General features: G+C 42.1%; 1 long non-coding RNA gene across 1 annotated transcript in view; it reads right to left on the reverse strand.

The window, feature by feature from the left end:
* The window catches only part of LOC118898433, a 113635-nt gene extending 95002 nt beyond the window's left edge, over positions 1–18633 (reverse strand). The window contains exon 1 of the long non-coding RNA XR_005020693.1: positions 18474–18633. This is a non-coding gene — a long non-coding RNA (uncharacterized LOC118898433). The remainder of the gene's footprint in view (positions 1–18473) is intronic.
* Between the last annotated feature and the right edge of the window lie 1066 nt (positions 18634–19699).

Below are 19699 nucleotides of genomic sequence, written 5' to 3' on the forward strand. Positions count from 1 at the left end.
ATGCTCTGGCAGCCACTTACTGACATAGATTCACTTAAATATGCAGCCTTATCATTTCTTTTGTGAGTCATATGATCTGATTGGGTACAATGCAATGAACTGAAGAAGGGTGAGAGAGAATACAAGGCAGGTAAGAGAGAAAAAAGTAATAAAGGAACCAGTGCTGCATACTGTGGCATAATATAATGCCAGCCTCAAGAGATGGAAAATCTCAGCAGTAGATGGGCTGTAGTTAGTGAAGGCAGTCGACCCAGGGTAGTTCAGCCAAAACAACAATGTCATTCTACCTGTAAAGCTGAGAGCAAGCGCCACAAAAATTGATGGGGACAGGAATCAAAGATAAAGCCATCATACAAAGGGCACTTTTCCCTCTCTTATAAAAGAACTGTATAGATCACACGCATCATATTTTTCACATCATATTTGTAAATATTTACAGCCCTTGTTCCATTTTCTGGGCTTGCATGTACAAAGCAACATGTGCACAAATGACCCTTTTCAGATGGTCACACTAGGGAACTGGCAAGAGTTTACCTATTTGGGGGATCCTAGAGACCTCCTGAGCAATGCAAGGACTAAATTATCCATTATCCCACATTTACGACTTGATATCAGGTACCCTAGAATTCAAAGCATGTTTAAGGTGGTCCTGGATATCTCAGAACAAATGAGTCACTCTTAACTGTCCCATTCAACTGTCTTGGCACTACCAAGAGTTGTCATGTCGTGTGGCTGGCAGGACTTTTACAAAGTCAACTGGTTCTTTTGCAGGATGATGAAAGACAAAGAGAACAGTTCAAAGATTCTTTTCTTAGACAATATTATCTCCAGTGACATACTTGCACATGGTAGGAACTAAATACATACTTCTACTTGACTGTGGAAAGTCATCTTCCTGGAGGAGTTAATGACTTGCCGACTATCAAAATAGTACTTAGAGCATGTTTATGTCCCAAATTTGGTGTTAATCGGTTACTTTGATGTTTACAATTTAAAGCCATATTCTTGTAAAATATCTAGAACAGCTATTTTCAGAATTTGAAATTTAGGGGGTCTAATAACTTTAGCATCCTGAAGTCATTTCAGAAACAGAAGTACAAGATTTAATTTAAATCATTCTAATCACTCAGATGTCTAAGCAGATATGTTGTCTACTTGTCCTGTTATATTTACATATTTTTAGATGGGACTTTGCTGATACAAGGTGGTGATATTAGAAGGAAGTTTGCCCAGGAGCCAACTTAGAAAGCCTTTAACTAAAATAAGCATTTCATATCCTGCTTATCTATTTATATTTGTCTAAATAACCCCTCAAAATGATTGTGGGAGCAAAAAACTTTTATTTCACACATAAAATCCACCTCCAGCATGTTTTTCCCCTTTACAGATCGGCCTCTCCATGAACCCAGGGGGCCTGAGCCTGGGTCAGAAGCATGGAGCAGAGACGAACTTTTAGTGGAGGAGGGAGACTACACTTCATTACTGTCCTACGCAGACTTTAGTGTGCAAATGAAACACCTAGAGGTTTAAAATGGAGGTTCAGGTTCAGTAGATCTGAGGTGGGGCCTCAGTTTCTGCATCTCTAACGAGTTTCCAAGTGATGCTGGAAACTGGTCCATGGCCCAGCATAGAGCAGCTGGGAGCCCACTGTCCTCGGTGAGACCCCGGTCCTGCTCTGCCACTACTGGGCCGGGCCACTTGGCACTTTTCTCAGGGCTTCAGTTTCCTCCTCTATAAAACTAGGCAAGAGATAGATAAGCTACAAGGATTTACTATATAATGCAGGGAACAATATTCAGTATCTTATAATAACCTATAATGGAAAGTAATCTGGAAAAAATATGTATGTTTGTAACTGAAAAAAAAAGAAATAGAGGCTCTTAGCAAATTCAGGAGTCGAAGAGAAGGTGAATGAATAAATTTAGGTGAAAGCATTCTGAAAAAAAAGTTTAAGGAGCTCCTCGATTAACAGTCTTTCAAATCATTGAAGGACATGAAGATAACCCTTCCCTAGAAACCAACAAACTGGATGCTGTTGATTCTGTCAGATTCCTGTTCCACCAAGCCATTCCCTTCTTGTATTCTCCATCGAGCTGCTGCTCTAGATGCCTGCCCTTTGACCAGGCTACAGCTGTTAAACCAGCCTTCTACACAAAGTTATTGCTGAGTGGCCTCTGGCCTGCACCCTGCAGGGTGGCACAATCCTCTTGATAACTCTTGTTCCAAAGTTCCAGGTTCCATTAACGTAGTCTCATGACACTAAGCTGTTAAACTGTAGAGAGGAAGAGACAATTTTCCATGTCTGTATAATTCATAATTTATAGAATTTTCTCTCCTAAAAGGTACCATTGCTACCTGCTTGTCTTACACGACAAAAGTGAGGGCTAGTAAAAAAATAAACTCCTTAGCCAATATCACAAAAATAATTAAGGGTGGAAACAGGACTGGAAATGATGTGTTTAACTCCCAGTTCAGTCTGATTGCCTCTATTCCACCTTGGATGAAATTTTCCTACACTCTTTGTTTTTTCCCAAGCTCCTTAAAAGTCACCTACATCCACTCTTGGTTTTGCGGCAGCAGTTGGTGGTGGTGCCATTGATCCAACACAATGTTGCAAAGGAGGAAAGAGATAAACACCATGGGAGCAATGGAGAGGCGCTCCTCATGGGTGAAGTGGAAGGGACTGGAATGAAGAAATTTGTGGCTTTCGTGGCAGGTCACCTCACCTCTGTCCCCTCAGAAAAGACTCAGGAAAGAATAAGTGAAATACTCAGGTCTACGGGTGTCCTCCAGAGATGCTGTTATCTATTTTAATCCATTTTAAACAGAATATCTCTTTTGAAGTATACTGCAACAGATAGGCCACCCTATAACCAGAGTAATTGCTTGCTGTGTGATTAAGAACATCTTGGATCCAGGGTCCATGATGGTACACAACTCTAGAAAGAAACCCATAAGTGGTACAGCATGCCAAGAGGTAAGATCTGGACCAAGAAGGAGGTATTATTGCACTTGAGAGGAGCCAACCTGGATACAGACTGATTAGCCGTGAAAAAGTGATCATGGGTACCAAGCAAAGAATGAATTATGGAGCTGTGTGGAGAGAAATGGGCTCAGGGCAGATTTATTACGCTCCATTTTCACTCTGCTAGCAGGCTGCACAGAGTCTCTGAGGTACAGATTTACTCAGGATGGAAATTTTACATCCAGGGATGCTATCTCAAATAATTTAATTTGGTGAGATGAGAAAATCATATCTCGTAAAACTATCATCCCTTTTCAAAAGCCCATATAAAAGTTTACAGGCTGTTGAGGTCTCTAGCCACGGCACGAGCTTCTATTATATATGATGTGGAGGCAACGAACTTAAAGATAAAATTATTTTAATAAGAAATGCTACTACTCGGTATGTGCAGTTTGTTTTTTACAGCCTGAACTTCATAAATTTTTATAAGGTGTCTCTTTATTGTCAGGCTCAGGAGCTGCTGTGTCACTGTTGCTCAGTCAAAGCTTTTTCAAATAAAAGAATCTCGATCTGGGTGTGATATTATATATGATATTAAGATAGCTGACCCCACATTTACTTCCAGTGTCTCCTCAGCAACATTCATGTCTTCTATGCAAATGTTAAAATAAATATATTCCCAATCACTGTGAAATGGGTTACTTGTTTGGCCATTATACATGTAGGAGCAGGATGCCTCAGCAGGAAGGGACCTTGACTGTCCTCTACTAATTCTAGATGGAAGAGACATGATGTTGAGGAGCACGAAAAAACCCAAGCCAAGACAACTTCTTTAGGACTTGTGAGTGGGTATCTTTCAAGGGTTGGATAGAAGAGGAAAGAGAGAGGGGAGACAATTTCCAAATAAGAGCAGTTATCATTTTTCAAGTGTTCATTATGTTTCTGGTACAGGATAGGTACTTGATATCCATTATCTCACTGAGTCCTTGCAATCCTATGAGATGGAGAATAGCATGCCCATTTTACAGGAGATGAATCTTCAGCTTGGAGATGCTTATAGTTTGCCCAAGGCCATATGGCAGGAACTCAATCTGGATGTGTCAGATCACAAACACAGTTTTATTCCAATGTCATGTCTCAAAATTGTTTCTCATCAACATCATTCTGGATTTTTGGTTATCCAGGAGAATACTGCGTAGAGGAAAAGGACTTCACAAAACCTTGGAAGGGAAAAGAGATTATGAATTACAGTATATCAGACCAGAATGAGCCCCTGAAAATTGCCTGGACAAACTCTTCATTTTACTGAGAAGAAACAGAAAGGTGGTCACAGGACTAGTTCTGGGTCACATAGCTAGTTAACAGCAGAAGCAGGATTTTCTCCTCATCTTACCACTAGTGCTGCTGAAGGCAATACATCTAGTCAAGTTGAAGAAGGAGTTACACAGGAGGTGATTTTTCCCTTCTCTAATTTTTTTTTTCCTGCCTCATTCTCTTTAGTACCTTCTGCCCTTCCCCTGAAATAGAATGAATGGGATAGGTAATTAGGATGTGGTTAGGACTGGAAAGGCAGGGTCAGGAGAAGAAAGAGTATTCTGGTATTTTTCCTTTTAGGTCCTTAACTTGAGGATAAAAGTCATCCTAGGTATTTCTTTTGGGAGAGAGATGAAATGAGAGGAGTAATCAAATACTCAATCAACAAACACTAGAATTTACTATTTTCAGAGACTCAAATAGTCATTAACTTGATGAATAAGTCTAGGGGTCTGCTCTCAAAGCGCTTACAGTCTAGTGAGAAAAAAAATCAATACAATCAATACAAACTGGTCATTATAATCTAATATCGCAAGCACCATGAGAGAAACACAGAAAAAGTGATATGGGAACATGAAAAGACTATAAAGGAGTTTAGCTCAGGTATGATGGGTACTCAGGGTAGCCTGTGGGAAGTCACTGATGATGACCACAGGGCTTGATCCTCATGTGAGGGGCAGGAAAACAACTGCAGAATTCTGGCTAAGAAGGACACACAGGTCTTTTGTCTCCCTAGGTAGGTTTATTCCTAGGTATTTTATTCTTTTTGTTGCAATGGTAAATGGAAGTGTTTCCATAATTTATCTTTCAGATTTTTCATCATTAGTGTATAGGAATATAAGAGATTTCTGTGCATTAATTTTGTATCCTGCAACTTTACCAAATTCATTGATTAGCTCTAGTAGTTTTCTGGTGGCACTTTTTGGATTCTCTATGTATAGTATCATGTCATCTGCAAACAGTGACAGTTTTACTTCTTCTTTTCCAATTTGTATTCCTTTTATTTCTTTTTCTTCTCTGATTGCCGTGGCTAGGACTTCCAAAACTATGTTGAATAATAGTGGTGAGAGTGGACATCCTTGTCTCGTTCCTGATCTTAGAGGAAATGCTGTATGCAGAAAACTATAAGACACTGATGAAAGAAATTAAAGATGATACCAACAGATGGAGAGATATACCATGTTCTTGGATTGGAAGAATCAATATTGTGAAAATGACTATATTACACAAAGCAATCTACAGATTCAGTGCAATCACTATCAAATTACCAATGGCATTTTTTACAGAACTAGAACAAATCATCTTAAAATTTGTATGGAGACACAAAAGACCCCGAATAGCCAAAGCAGTCTTGAGGGAAAAAGATGGAGCTGGAGGAATCAGACTCCCTGACTTCAGACTATACTACAAAGCTAAAGTAATCAAGACAATATGGTACTGGCACAAAAACAGAAACATAGATCAATGGAACAAGATAGAAAGCCCAGAGATAAACCCATGCACCTATGGTCAACTAATCTATGACAAAGGAGGCAAAGATATACAATGGAGAAAAGACAGTCTCTTCAATAAGTGGTGCTGGGAAAACTGGACAGCTACATGTAAAAGAATGAAATTAGAATACTCCCTAACACCATACACAAAAATAAACTCAAAATGGACTCGAGACCTAAATGTAAGACTGGACACTATAAAACTCTTAGAGGAAAACATAGGAAGAACACTCTTTGACATAAATCACAGCAAGATCTTTTTTGATCCACCTCCTAAAGTAATGGAAATAAAAACAAAAATAAACAAATGGGACCTAATGAAACTTCAAAGCTTTTGCACAGCAAAGGAAACCATAAACAAGACAAAAAGACAACCCTCAGAATGGGAGAAAATATTTGCAAACGAATCAACGGACAAAGGATTAATCTCCAAAATATATAAACAGCTCATTCAGCTCAATATTAAAGAAACAAACAACCCAATCCAAAAATGGGCAGAAGTCCTAAATAGACATTTCTCCAAAGAAGACATACAGATGGCCAAGAAGCACATGAAAAGATGCTCAACATCACTAATTATTAGAGAAATGCAAATCAAAACTACAATGAGGTATCACCACACACCAGTTAGAATGGGCATCATCAGAAAAATCTACAAACTACAAATGCTGGAGAGGGTGTGGAGAAAAGGGAACCCTCTTGCACTGTTGGTGGGAATGTAAACTGATACAGCCACTATGGAGAACAATATGGAGGCTCCTTAAAAAACTAGAAATAGAATTACCATATGATCCAGCAATCCCACTACTGGGCATATACCCAGAGAAAACCATAATTCAAAAAGACACATGCACCCCAATATTCATTGCAGCACTATTTACAATAGCCAGGCCGTGGAAGCAACCTAAATGCCCATCGACAGACGAATGGATAAAGAAGATGTGGTACATATATACAATGGAATATTACTCAGCCATAAAAAGAAACAAAATTGAGTCATTTGTTGAGACGTGGATGGATCTAGAGACTGTCATACAGAGTGAAGTAAGTCAGAAAGAGAAAAACAAATATCGTATATTAACGCATGTATGTGGAACCTAGAAAAATGGTACAGATGAACTGGCTTGCAGGGCAGAAGTTGAGACACAGATGTAGAGAACAAACGTATGGACACCAAGGGGGGAAAACCACGGTGGGGTGGGGATGGTGGTGTGCTGAATTGGGCGATTGGGATTGACATGTACACACTGATGTGTATAAAATTGATGACTGATTAAAAAAAATTTTTTTTAAAAAAAGAAGGACACACAGGGATTTGTGCCTTTTGACTCTTAAATGAGATAATGTTCTAGCACATAGTAGGTTCTCAATAAATGTAATGTGCTTTAAAAGTCTGGGGGAAAAAGATGAAGTAACTATTCTTTCACCTTTTAAGAAGTCTAGAAACATCTTTTCTCCTACCTTTTTTTCTTATATGTTCCCCTCCTTTGCCTATAGTCAAATTACTTTATCAACAGTGTGAAGAAGGGCACTGACTGTAGTGATCAACCCATTCAAGCTTCCACGCAGTGCCAGAATTCCTTCTATGTTGTTTCTGGTGGCTGGTCCTCTCATCCATAACATACTGTCACCTGGAGCAAGCATGAAACTTCAAGGCCATCGCTGGACAGTTTGAATCATTAGAAAGTTCTTTCCCATACTGAGTTGAAATCTGCCTCCCTACAATCCTGCCCACTGAGTCTGGTCGTGCCTGCTGGAACTTCAGAAAAATAAATCTACTTTGTCCACATGTCATCCCTTCAAGTGTTTGCAGGCAGCTGCCACGTCTGTTCAAAGCCACCTAATCTGGCACCAGCTGGTGAGGCACGTGCCTCGTCCTGTTGCTAAAGGAGGTTAAGAAACAGCAGCCATGGGGGTGGGGAGACTCACAGAGATTCTGCTTTGTGCCTTTCTTCATGCTGGGCTGCTTACAGGGGCTTCAACCAGTGCTAATATCATGCTCCTAGTATCATAATAAGGCTTGACAAAAACAGAGAAGTGGGCTAGTCTGAGAGGCCTCAGGAGTGGTACCACCTTCCCAACTAAGCACAGGCCCTAGAGACTATTAAAAATCCATCCTGTGGAGGAACTCTCCAACAACCACCATTATTAGCCCGATGGAACAGTTCAGATGTTGCCTTTTAATTTTTTTCCCCTAATGTTAGAAAATAAACTGCCATGGGACCAGTAATTACCTCTGGAGGAGATCCATAAGGTCTGACATTGCTATCTCCTATATGCATAATTCCCTTTCCCATCTAATTTGATTGGTGATATCATTTTCCAGGAAGGTATACCTTTTTGCCAATCACTCACCTTCAGAAACCCTTGCTCCCTTCAGCTATCAGTGAGCCTTCCTTATCGTTGAGGAAAGAAGTTGACACCTAAGACGGCTGAGTCAGGCTGGACGTAGGGTTCCATCATAACCTGACCTTGCAATGAGGGGATGTTAAACCATCGACTCTTATGCCACCTTACCCTCAATCACTCTCTGAGGTTTTACAGATTAAAAATGGGTTATTTGGGCTTCCCTGGTGGCACAGTGGTTGAGAATCTGCCTGCCAATGCAGGGGACACGGGTTCGAGCCCTGGTCTGGGAAGATCCCACATGCCGCAGAGCAACTAAGCCCGTGCGCCACAACTACTGAGCCTGCGCGTCTGGAGCCTGTGCTCCACAACAAGAGAGGCCGCGATAGTGAGAGGGCCGCGCACCGCGATGAAGAGTGGCCCCCGCTTGCCGCAACTAGAGAAAGCCCTCGCACAGAAACGAAGACCCAACACAGCCAAAAATAAATTAATTAAAAAAAAAAAAAACTCTCTCTCTCCTCTCTCTCTCCAAAGAAAAAAAAAATGGGTTATTTAACAAGAGAACACTATTGCTGGCTTTTAAAATAATCAATGATAGAGTTGTTCATAATATTACACCTAATCATTTTTGATGCCACTTTTGTTCATTATTTTATATAGCAACACTAAAACATCCTATAATTTGCATTTTTAAATGGGTCTATTGAAGTCACACCCTGAAGACTCAAAACTGTTACCCATACACAATAAACAATTTTTCTTGCTGTAATTCTTGATAACTCAGAAACATGATCTCAAGAAGTCAAATAATTCTAAAGACCAGGTTGCCTTTTCCCCATGCCAGCCAAGAGTACATTATACTGTTTCTTTTCCAATGCAATATAAGAGGAAGACAATAGATCTGAGAACCTGTGAAATTCTCGACAGATTTAAACCTTGCTTATGTAAGCTATATACAGGGAGGCAAGAAAGACTTCAAGGATTTGAAAGGGCTTACAGGGGTCCCTCTGCCAGGACAGCAGCAGTTTGAATGCGTGCCATCACATCTACACATTTGGCATAGTCATTTGGGCCTCTACTTGGCAGCTGTGGAAACGGGAAGACAAGAAGAGACCAGAGAGCAAGGAGCCTGTGTTTCCCACCAGAAAACCACAGGACAGGAGAAGTGGCTGTTCCCTGGAGGTAGAAAGGGAGAGGCCTGGAGATGTGGGAGGGGAGAGACACTGCTGATATTCAGTAGTCATGGTGGTCTCTGTACCAGCCACATGACCACTGCAGTCGAGGTGGTTAGCAGAAATACTGGGGTTGTCTGAAGCGCCATAGATCAGTGGCTAGAGAACTCCATCAAGGCATAATCATCATCTGAGGAACCAGGGGGAAATTCTGGCTCCAAGACCTTACCTCCCACAATTTCCTTTTAGATTTTGTAGGGTGAGATTTGGGCCCTGGAAATTGAATATTACAAGTGAGCTCACAGGGATACTGAGGCAGTGGCCAGTGGTCCACGTTATCATGGAGAATCACAGTGGACGAAAACCTGTGGGTAAAGGCCAGTGGGTAGTCAGTGAGAGGACACAGTCTGGTTCTCTAGAATTCACACATGACAGACTCCATGTGGATGGCTCAGAGCAGTGGTTAATGCAGCATGGAGGGACAGAGCTGTGCATATTTCACTGGACTTTACTCAGAACCACAGTAATTCTGATATGCATCCCAGGTTGAAACTAGTGCTACTCTACAAAACTAGTACTATTTCCAAGTGTGGTCTGTGAATCAACTGTGATTCTTATAAAATCTTTAGGTAAAAGATTTAGATTCCTGGAGTTTGGGATTAACATATATACACTACTATATATTGTATAAAATAGGTAAACAACAAGGATCAACTGTATAACACAGGGAATAATACTCAATATCTTGTAAAAGAATCTGAAAGAGAATATATATATATATATACACGTGTATATATATATATATATATATATATATATCACTTTGCTGTACACTTGAAACTAATACAACATTGTAAATCAACTATACTTCAATATAAAAAATTTGGATTCCTGGATCCTACCTCAGACTGCTGAGTCAGAAACTTCAAGGATGAATTCCAGGAACCTGCATTTTTTGCAAGCTCTCCAGGGATTCTTTCACAAATACAGAACTGTATGAGAGAGGTCTTAGGACCAGCCTGGTGGCCACATGTAGGGGACACAAGGAGAAGGCTATGCAAAAGAGGAACAAGACTAAGATTTTACCTTCTATACTGAGTTTAGACACTTACATCGTTGTGCAAGTGAGACTGACCACTGAGGACCATACATGTAGTAATTAGGTATATATGGACTTAAACTCTTTCGTAATCCTATATGTAGTTCACCAATTAGGTCTTTTTCTTGCTAATTAATTTGTTGTCTAAATTCCAACACAGAGAATCCAATTCAGGTGTTAAAATAAATGCCTGCGAACCCAGGAGGATCCAGGTGACTATTCAACTATGACTCAGGTGCCTGAGAAGAGACTGTCCTTGAATGAGTCGGCCCTGGTTACACAGACCCTGGTTAAATAAGCTGGCTCCTATACCTGGATTGCACTCTGATTTGGGTCACTTCCAAACATTCCAGGTTTACACATGCGTACAGAGTTCACAAAGCACATTTATGCAGAAGCTACGCTTTGAACCACTTGGTCTTTCCAAAAATTCAAAGCCCAGGTTATATATTTTGCTATTAAAAATTTGCCCACGCTTCATGTGGTTACACGTTTTCAAGAGTTCTTATAGTGCTTACAATTCCACCTCTATTCTCCTTTCCATTTCATTGTTCTCCTAAAGTTAACAAGGAAAGGTAAACAAGTAAACGAAGATATATATGGTTTAAAAATAAGAAGAAAGGTTCAAACAGAAGGCTCAAAAATCAGAGTTGCAAAATTCTCTTGGCAAAGAAATCAGTGTATCTATGAGGTATGTGATATTAATTATTATTTGATATTAATTATTAATTATAATAATGGCTACCTTTATGAGCACTGTAGGACTTCATGTAGTTTTGTAGCCAAGAACTTTGCTAAGTATGTTATGTGTATTATCTCATTTAACCTGACAACAATCCCATTAAAGTTTCTCTCACTGTCTCTTAGACTTGGGAAACTAAGGCAGAGAGAGGTTGATTAACTTGGTCAAAGTCACACAGCTAATGCATGGAGGAGCTGGAATTTGCATCCACAAAGACACCAGAGCCTGAACTCAACCACTAGGCTATACAATTTCCCATCTTCAATATTGCAACACATGCAGGAAATGAGATGCATTTAATCATTAGCATCTCCAGATATTATTTAAGATCATGTACAGTGACCAATTGGTTGAAGTAAAAATATGTCATATATATAAAATCAAAATGCCTGTGCTTATACACAGGAATGTTTATTTATACACAAACAATAGCATTTTATGCCATTCTTATTCTCAGCATCATAAATTTCATGACATATAAGGTAATACCTCGCCCCAAGTCTGTGAGGGAAAGTTTTTCCACCTCTTAAATTATTAAATTGAAGGACATCACAGAGTCCACCCAATTTCTATGTGAAGTTTAAATTCTAGTGTTAATATCAGAAGTTTTCTACCCTTATTTTTAATGTTTAACTTTCCTGGGCTCAGATTTTAAATATCCTAGATTCTATGGGTCTCACTTTTCTAATTTATCTAAGAGGATATTGCACAAAAATCCCTTTTAACCCTAAAGACACAGTGACTTACTTCGACTGAACAGTAGTCATTTCCATATCCCTAACTAATATTTCACAGAAATAGCAATCTATTAAGCCTGAGATGAATTAAAATCTGAACTCTGATTCATGAACAGTATAAGCTGACCAAGAGTCCCGGCCTCTAGACTCTGAATATCATACATAATAGGCTAACCATCAGACCAACCACTTTAACTAATACATACCAAAAATCACAGCTCTCTATAGAATTTTACATAATTTTAACATGAGTATATTAAAGCAAAGATTTTAAAGAATTAGCTAATCATCTCTCACAATGGGCCTTTCCCTAGTGTAGCTCAAAAGTTCTTTTTAAAATTTCATAGTATCTTCTTAATTGTGTTATTTTTAAAAGTACAATAACAATATGGAAAATAAACATTAGTGAAGACTTAACTGAAAAATACTCTTCCTGATCAAAAAGTAAATAATGCAGAAATAAAACATTTTATTCCAAGCGAAAAAGATGAGAAATAGTACCCATCCGCAGCTCCTTCCGTCGCAAAGTCCATCAGCGTAACAGCCCCTGATATTCACAATTGGTTCCCTACGCCAGGCCCACTGGAATTATTGAACACCTCTTTTATTTATTATCAGATGTGTCCAGAAAAAGGGGGGATGTGGGTTCTCAGTTAATATTGGTTATGTTCATTCATCCAATCTTTGACTTGCTGATAGCATAACAGCATAATAGCTATTCCAGAATCTCAGCCAAAAGGAGAAGAAAAAGTTGACTAGCTTTAGCCTGCATAGGAAAGGATCTCTCTGTGTATGCTTTTTTTATTTTAAATTCATTTCCCATTATAAACTGAGAAATGTAAATGCTTAGCACATTCATATTTATTTCCAAAATAAAATGCTCCCTTAGACTCATGAATTTCAATCCTTTCTATTTGTTGATGATAGAACTGTCTTTAGGAAAGAGCTAAGTCATTTTTCATGAAGTAGGTATAAAAGCCTGGCCATCTTTTTGTAACAGTTTATATGTATTTTAATTCATCTCTGGTATTTATGAGATCATAGAGTTGATGTGGCACCAGATGGATCAAAAATAAGAGAGGGATTGGTTTTTATTAATATATACGCCTTCTGTATTTTTCCCACTGACTTCTGAAAAATATGTTCATAAATTTCCTTTCAAAGTGATTATACTGTGCTGAAAATCTTAAAGCTGAACAGGGAGTGAGAGTGTTAACTGCCAAGGCAAGATGACCCTTTAGTGATTCAACGGATGTAAAATGTAACAGAATAACTGTCATGATAAACGACCACAAGGCGCACAGTACTACACCTCTGGCTCTCACATATTCCTCATAACAACCAAGTCAACCCACTTCACAGATCAAGAAATCAAGGCCCTAAGATGTTAAGTAATCTCCTCAGCTCTCAAAGCTGGTGAGGAACAAAGCCAGGGTTTGACTCAGCACAATGTTATGTTCTTGAGCACCACTCCACACTGCCTTCACGGATCAGATCCTGTAGTTCTCCACCCAGGCTGCAGATTGCAATCACTTGGGGAGATCTAAAAAAATACTGATAAAGTAAATCATTCCCATGAGATGGGCTAAGAATGCCACTATTTTTTTTCAAAGACTGCTGACATGATTTTAGTGTGAATCCATGGTTGAAAACAACTGGATTGGCGAATGCCAAGGAATAGTTATTTTCTTAAGAAATATGAGTCTCTCTGAGCAGGGAGAGAACAACACAAGTTCAAATTGTTTATTTGGAACAGAAACACTAGATGGGAGCACGTACCAACACCAGCATCATCAGAATATCCTTGTTTCCTGCCCCACCCTGCTCCTTCTGCCCCATGTGAGGATCCCACATGGTATCTGGTGCTGAAGCAGACCCAGGAAGCTGTGTAACCCACACCTTCCATCCACAAGTGAGGAGTCCAGAAAAGAAACAGCTTTGCCCAACGTCTCATACGAGCAGTAAAGGCAGAACGAGAGCTGGAGTCTCCCGCACCCTGTTTCAGTGCTCCTTTCACAGAAAAAAATTTGGAAGCAGTAGGAAAACAGTTGGGGCAGGGAGTCAGCCAAGGCATCCAAAGAGAATTTCAAGAACCAGAGAGAGCAAGGCAAAGAAAAAAACTGTAGCAGACTGAGAAAGGAGAACAGGCACAATCTGAAAATAACGGGAAAATGAGAGGAAACGTAATAAAGCAAAAGAACTGGCCAGGAAAAAATAAAATGGGGAGAACTGACCATCATAATACTTTATCAACAAAATAAAAGGAAACTACAAGGGAATAATGGCACCTTCCATTCAGCTTTGGGAAGCATGGTGAGGCCTAAAGTACTTTCAAAATAATGTAACATAGAAGCAAACACTAACTGTAGGAAAATCACCTGGCAGAGAGGCAGGAGTTGCCAGAAACTCCCAAGCCTGGGAACCGTCACCTACTACCTTGCTACTCAAAGTAGTTTGAGGATCGCTCTGACAACATCACCTGGGAACGTGTTAGAAATGCAGTCTCTCTGGCCTGTGCCAGATCTGCCGAACCAGAATCTGCATTTTAATTAGATCCCCGCATGATTTAGATGCGTATTCAAGTTTGCCAAGCACTGGCTCTGCTATAAGAACCAAACTGAGGGGTAAAAAAAAACAAACAACTATTACAGGCAGAAGGTGGGACTAAAGAACTAAGTAGACGTCAATCTGCCTAATTAAATTATTTGTGGCGGCCCTATGAGAAGCCAGGCCCTGAGCTGGGTTTTTCAGGAAATGAAGGCCTGAAGCTAGGCATGGTTGGCCCAAAAGCACATATACATGAGGAAGACCATGACTTGTGCTCCAAGGGGAGGTCAAGCAAAATGCAACCAGGTTTGGAAGAGTAGAAGCTGAAGTTTAGAGGGAGATCAGGAAGGATGCAGCAATTTCACTGACTCTCTGACAGGTGGAAACAGTCATGGGAAAGCGGGAAGGTCTGTTCCAGGCAGAGAAACAGCACAAGCAAAGATGCAGAACTCAGAAGACTGCTTTGTATTGAGGGAGCACTGCCTTCACCCTAGAGCAGTGGTTCTCAAATTACTTCAAGTAGACTCATGACTCTGTGTGATGATGCCTTAGAGACTAAGGGTAGGGAAGGGAGGCGAATGGGATGACCGGGGCCCCATTTCAACCACATAAGATTATATTTTAACAGCAGATTCCACCACTGAAAAATAAAATTTGAAGCATATCACTGAGCCAATACACAAGGTGCTTCTAAAATTATTTGCTAAAGCTGTGCTTGGCATGTGGTAGGTACTCCAATATCCATTGAATAAATTAATAAATCAACGAATGAATAATAAATGAATGAATGAATCTATGAGATCCAAGTAAACAATGTAGAGCTACTTTGGGGCTGGACTGCAAAGGGTCTGAAATGTCAGAGGAGAGGTTTATATGTCATTAGGTAGGGCACTGGGAAAAAGTTTCTTAGCCAGTGACTGAGCTTGGCTCTGCATTAAGGAGCTTATTCCGCACACCAAGTGTAAAACAGATTGAAAATGAGAGAGGCTGGAGATGGTAAACTAGTCAGGAAGACATCATGGTAGTCTCTAGAAAGAGATAAGAAGAGTCTGAACAAAGACAGTCACCGTGGCAATAAAAAGGTAGAGAAGCCAGCATGGTGAGGCATTGTGCAGATGGAGTCCATAGGATTTGTCTGTGAATTATGTGTGGGAAGCAAATATATTGGAAAGATTCTGGGTGATTGTGTGAAATACAGAAATTGACAGAGTCACCTTTGTTCATGCAAGGAGAAAGATGTTGATTAGAGTCTAGACCTGTTAGATTTGAAGCACCTGAGAGTACTATAAAGCCATCGCGTAGGTGGTTCAAATGTCAATATGAAATTTAGGCAAGTGGAAATAATCTAGCACTAATAAGAGGACACCACTGAATAAAAAGTCACATGCAAAAGAGCAAAAAGGAGGTCATCTATACAGCAACGAAGATCAAGAAAAATCTGCAGAATAAAAAAAGAAGACGAAAAAAGAAAAGGGAGGATACAAAGACCATATTGAGACACAGGGAGAACAGAGACAGCAGTCAGGGAGGTGGTAAAATACAGTGAAATGGTGGGGTAGGAGAGGAGGGGTCACAATAAAGACCCAGAAGCAAATAAAAGGCAGGGGGAAACTGGGACAAACGCTCGTTGTCCTTTAGATCTTCGAAGACACAGGATTTTATAGGCACAGCAGAAAGCCAATTTTGCTCTTTATTTCTGTGAACAAAGATTTTCGCAAATAAAGCAGTTGCTCCTGTGAGAAGTAAACTCATTGTTCGGATTTTTTTTAATATAAATTGTTCCTGTTAAAAATTAAGCAATGATATCTTCAAACTCAGCTGGAAGGAAAAAATCTAAAGCGGGGGAGGCAGTCAAAGGATTTAAGATTCTTGTCTCTTCCATGGTGGGAGCTCCACACAGCATTATCTATGTAGATATTTCACCTTTTGGAATTGTGTTCGTTTTGCAGGACTTTTTGGTTTTCTTTTCTATGAGCCAGGTCACCAGCCTGATAAAAAGAATGCTGAGAACACCTGATATACTTTGTTAGATCCTCACACAATAGTTGCACTTTGTAAAGTTACCCTCCAACTGCTGACAGGTCTCACTAATTGGCCATGTTTGGGTGACAAGTACTAATGACAGTTCCTTCTCTGGTTTGACTGTAAAAGAGATACCTCCCTTGGTTTCCTTTCTGCCTCAGTTCAAGGATACATTGAGTTCACTATTCTCTTTTTTCTTTTTGCTATGTGACTCTGTATATTGGTAAAATGCTATAAAATATCAACATTATTTTCTTTAATGGAGATGCTATTTAGTGGTTATTAAATTTATTTAAAGAGATCATTACGTAATGTAAAATAATACAATGCAAATGAAGTACATAAAGAATTGTACTGCAAAACATTTATATCACTAGGATGATTCCACAGAGGACAGTAATTTCTCCTTTGTGAGGAGAATTCACCTTCTCAAAAGTATTTTACTACACGTGCATACAAGAGAGGTCAAGGAGATCTACAAGAATAGCTATTTGATTTGTGGTTTTCATTCCAAGCTTCCTCCAATCACTTTTGGAAATGAGTAGGAGTGTAAATTATATATCTACAAATACTTGATTTATGGGAATATAAAATTTGAACTACAACCAACACTTTGCCCAAATAAACATTTTTTCCTCCTTAAAAACCTCACATAACAACAGAACTTGCAATGCGTATTTGCATTCTAAGGGTGTTTATCTATTACAGGCAAGGGGTGGCACATATACTCATTGCACATATGGCATCAAAATAAGATGAAAGGACTCTGGAAACCCGAGAAATGGGGCCCTGAAATATTTAAGGGCGCTCTTTCCAGCCAAAACCTTTAACTTTATCTAAGACATAGCTTACTGACTTTGTGAAAAGCCTTCTTTTTAATTTGACAAATCATTTTTTTACAGCTTCATGCACTGTTCTGAAGCTGCCAGTTTCTAAGCTTTAGGCTGGGCCCTGTAACACAAATGTCTTATTTCTTCTGTTTGAGCATCTTTTACTACATCTTAACAAAGTTTGCATTCACCTTGGTGTGATGCTCTTGAGCAAAGCAAAACCAAAGGGAACTGCAAACCACATCTCTGCATGAAAATGAAGATGGCTTTCCCTAATGCAAGAACTTTTAAGAGCGTTCCAAAACTGTGTTTATTTTGTACTCGTGGGGGTAGGGGGCTAGAAGGCGATTTATTTTCCTTAAAGGACCACAGCATCCCCCCCCCTCCCCCAAGGGTCACCATAAAAACTGTATGTCCTTTAGAGGCTGTGAAAGCATTCGGGGAAACATCGTCCTGCCAGCGCTCCCTTCTCCCCAAGGGCCCCCGCAAATAACAGTGGCGAAGCAGATGGTCCTCCCCTCCCCTTCTCCTTCTCCCTTCCGCAGTCCCACAGTGTCCTCCCATCCCGCGATGACACCTTCACCCAGCGCTTAGTAACCGAGCCTCCCACCCAACCCCCAGAGCTCCCAGCAAGTGCAAACTTTGGGGACCTTCTCTCTGTCTCACCGCCCCCATTTCACCTTCATTCAGCTGTAGAACTCTCTCGGGATCCCAAGCTTCGATTGCTATCTTCCTCCCACTCCTCTGCCCCCAAACTACCCATTTCCCTGTATTGAAGGGAGAGACGTCCAGCCCCAAACGTCCCAGCCCAGGTGGCGGAGGCACTGCGGCTAACCACAGACGGGTGCTGTCCTCGTCCTCTGCCTTTCTCCATCCTCTCCTCCGTTTGGGAGACTCGGAGCCCGGGAGCCCACACTGGGGACGCCTCCACTCCTCTGGCTTCCACGACCTAGTCCTAACTCCAGCGGCTCAAGGGAGCCTCAGCCCACAGGCCGGGCAAGCGGCGGCCGGGAGTCCTCCTCTACAAGTGGGACCGCGGGACAAAGTGCAAACTCTATCGGGAGGGGGGCTCCCGGCGGCCCTTCCCTCGGGCAGCGCGCCCAGGTGCGGCTCGCCCCGTGGAGGCGGACGGGGGCCCGCGGGAAGGAGGCGCCCGTTCCAGGGGCGCCGGGCCGGGTCGGGCTGGGCTGGGCACCCGGAGCTTACCTCGGCGCGCGGGCCGCCGGCGCGTGGGGCAGTGGCTCCTCCAGCCGGGAAGCTGTTGCTCGCGTTCGCGCGGCGGCGGCGGTCCCGCCGGGGCTGCGCTGGGGCTTCGCGCAGACGCTCTCCCGCGGTCTGCGGCAGCCCGGGTGGTGGCGGCGGTGGTGGCGGCGGCGGCGGCGGCGGCTGCGGCGCCGGCGACAGCTCGGCGCGGCCCCCGGAACTGTCCAACTCGGGCGGGCGCGGGGCTGAAGCTCCCGCCGCGACCCGGGCACTGAGCGCCTGCGCGCCCTGCCTCGCCCAGGTGAGGGGCGTGTGCCCGGAGCCCGCGGGGCGCGCCCGGCCCGCGCTGCGCTCGGGCCTGGCCCGGCAGCCTCCCGGCGTCCGGCCTGGCCGCGGACTCCCGGGGTCGGACCCGCCAACGCCTCTCCCGTGCGCCGAAGCTGGCGACGGTTCACCAGGCACGGACTTGCGAGGCACACACCCTGGGGCGAATGAGGCGGGACCGTTTGGGGGCTCGTTGACACTGCGGAGTCTCCCGCAGCATCGCCGCCTTTAAATCCCGCCTTTCCAGGCGTGCGCGCACCGCGAGGGAGAGGAGACTCCGTCCGGACCAGGGGGTCCTCGCAGTCCTCGGCCTCGGGGTCCCGGTCCCTGAAAAAATTCTTGGCAACCGCAGAGGTCCCAAAGCCGGGATGCTCAGCGGCGCGGCAGGGCGGATCTTTCAAATATTAGTCAAGCCAGAGTGAAACTCTCTTCTTGGAGATGGTCAGAACAACTATTTGTTTTTCTTCTTTGACCTGCCCTCGGCTCCAAGACCACACCAAGCAGCCTCGGCGTTTTTGGCGGAGCCGGGAAGGCCAGCAGCGCTGAAGGCATCGCAGCCTCGCCGCGGATCTAAAGGGCTCTTGGATGGGGGGGCTCCTGCTCCTCTGGATTTCTCTTCCGTGCTTATTTAAGTTTTCAAAACTAAAACATGTCATCGGTTCCCCTGATGTAGGGCATCTTGCGAAAATAATGCAAACATAGCCAAAGTTCTGGGTTCTGAAAGGGAGAGCGCTTGGAAAGAAAACATTTAAGGGGATAGGAAAAATAATTTTAGAAAGAGCAATTTTCTGAGATTATTTGGCTGGAGAAGTTCAAGAGTAATAAATGACAAGAGAGCTGTGTCTTACAACAGAGATTTTTTTTTTTTTTGACCAGATGACTTTAAAATATTATTCTTTGGTTCT

This window comes from Balaenoptera musculus, chromosome 7 (genome assembly GCF_009873245.2).
Source record: "Balaenoptera musculus isolate JJ_BM4_2016_0621 chromosome 7, mBalMus1.pri.v3, whole genome shotgun sequence".
In the NCBI taxonomy this organism is placed as follows: domain Eukaryota; kingdom Metazoa; phylum Chordata; class Mammalia; order Artiodactyla; family Balaenopteridae; genus Balaenoptera; species Balaenoptera musculus.